Source organism: Dermacentor silvarum, chromosome 1 (genome assembly GCF_013339745.2).
Source record: "Dermacentor silvarum isolate Dsil-2018 chromosome 1, BIME_Dsil_1.4, whole genome shotgun sequence".
Lineage (NCBI taxonomy): Eukaryota > Metazoa > Arthropoda > Arachnida > Ixodida > Ixodidae > Dermacentor > Dermacentor silvarum.
Genome location: NC_051154.1, coordinates 373,784,756 through 373,786,300, shown reverse-complemented (window position 1 = coordinate 373,786,300; position 1,545 = coordinate 373,784,756). Strand labels below are relative to the sequence as shown.

At 51.6% G+C, this 1,545-nt stretch overlaps 1 non-coding gene across 1 annotated transcript; it reads left to right on the top strand.

Moving 5' to 3' along the window:
• Positions 1-306: 306 nt before the first annotated feature.
• Positions 307-381, top strand: Trnas-gga (transfer RNA serine (anticodon GGA)). Its single transcript has one exon. It is a non-coding gene; the product is annotated as a tRNA-Ser (tRNA).
• Positions 382-1,545: the final 1,164 nt, after the last annotated feature.

Genomic DNA, 1,545 nt, shown 5'->3' with positions numbered 1-1,545 from the left:
TCGACTTCGCCCTGCCATCTGCTAGCCGCCTGGTTAGCTCAGATGGTAGAGCGGCTGCCCCGGAAAGGCGGTGGTCCCGGGTTCGAAGTCCCGGACCAGGACGAATTTTTCTTCAACTGCGAGGCTTTTTTTCGAGGAACCCGGTTGGGTTTCCATTGTAGCAAATTGCTACATTTGGGTGGATGTCTCAGTTTCCCTTTAATTACTTATCTCCACCTAGCGGATTTTCGCTGAACTATTACGTCATACACTTGCCTTTGCTTCGAGTTGTCGACAAATTCAACTTCGCCCTGCCATCTGCTAGCCGCCTGGTTAGCTCAGATGGTAGAGCGGCTGCCCCGGAAAGGCAGTGGTCCCGGGTTCGAGTCCCGGACCAGGACGAATTTTTCTTCAACTGCGAGGCTTTCTTTCGAGGAACCCGGTTGGGTTTCCATTGTAGCAAATTGCTACATTTGGGTGGATGTGTCAGTTTCCCTTTAATTACTTATCTCCACCTAGCGGATTTCCGCTGAACTATTACATCTGAATGTGGTGGCACGCGTTTTTAGATGACGGGCAAACTTCAAAGATGCCCGCGTACCAAAATTTACCGAGCATGTCAGCAAACGCTACGAGGTTCAAGTTGCGCCCCGATTAGTCTGATTTCCACTGTAAAAATACAGCAATGAAGATACACAATGCCTGTATTTTTACACTGCTCTGTCCGTGGCCAGGTTATCTGGTGTGCATACGCCCGTTTTTCTCTGCCGTCCTTGCTCGCTGCGCTCGTTGCGATCCGCATCTGCTTGCCTAATGCTGTAGCCGAGATGCAGCGACGGGGCCCGTCTGGGTTTGTGCTATCGAAAAAAATTGGATGGCATCCCTGCAAATCAAAAACATTCACTTCTTCAGAGTGTAGTCCTTACTTCCCACGTTTTCGCGAACATTTAGTTCACGGCACAAGCCTCTTACCTGTCACGAAGTGCGCTCCACAAACACGTAAATTGGGGTTCTGAGGGTCCAAATCGGCTCAATTAATGCGAGCCAGCCACAAGGTGCGCCGATTTGTGCTGAGCATCGTAGAGCACTCGCACCTGTCTACGAAGATCCTCGTAATTCGGAAAAAGTTCATGTTAGTAGGCTCCTTCTTTCGCCTGGAGCTGCTGCTACGGTTGGAGCAGCCAACAACTGAGCAGAAAACCATATTGAAGCTGCGAGTGGTCCCGAACCAACATGATGCGAGCTGGCAGAGGCGGCGGTAAGCAAGCAGTGGGCCGGCAGCGGTGCGTCAGCATGGCCGACAGGCATCTCGCAGCGACCGGATGTGACGTCAGTGCAAGCCATGTATACAATATGCTCCTGTAGGGAGCATACCTACGGGAGCATATACAGTAACTCTAGTATCGCCTAAGTATCGGCATGGGACCGAGTGTGTCAAGGGAGGTATAGGGAGTTTCCGGCCCCTGGATGAAGTTAACGCGCTAATTGCACTGGCGCTTGGGCATGTGTGCGCCTCACACGGCAAACGCTGGTCAGACTACTGTCTGCTGTTATCTTCCTTATTCC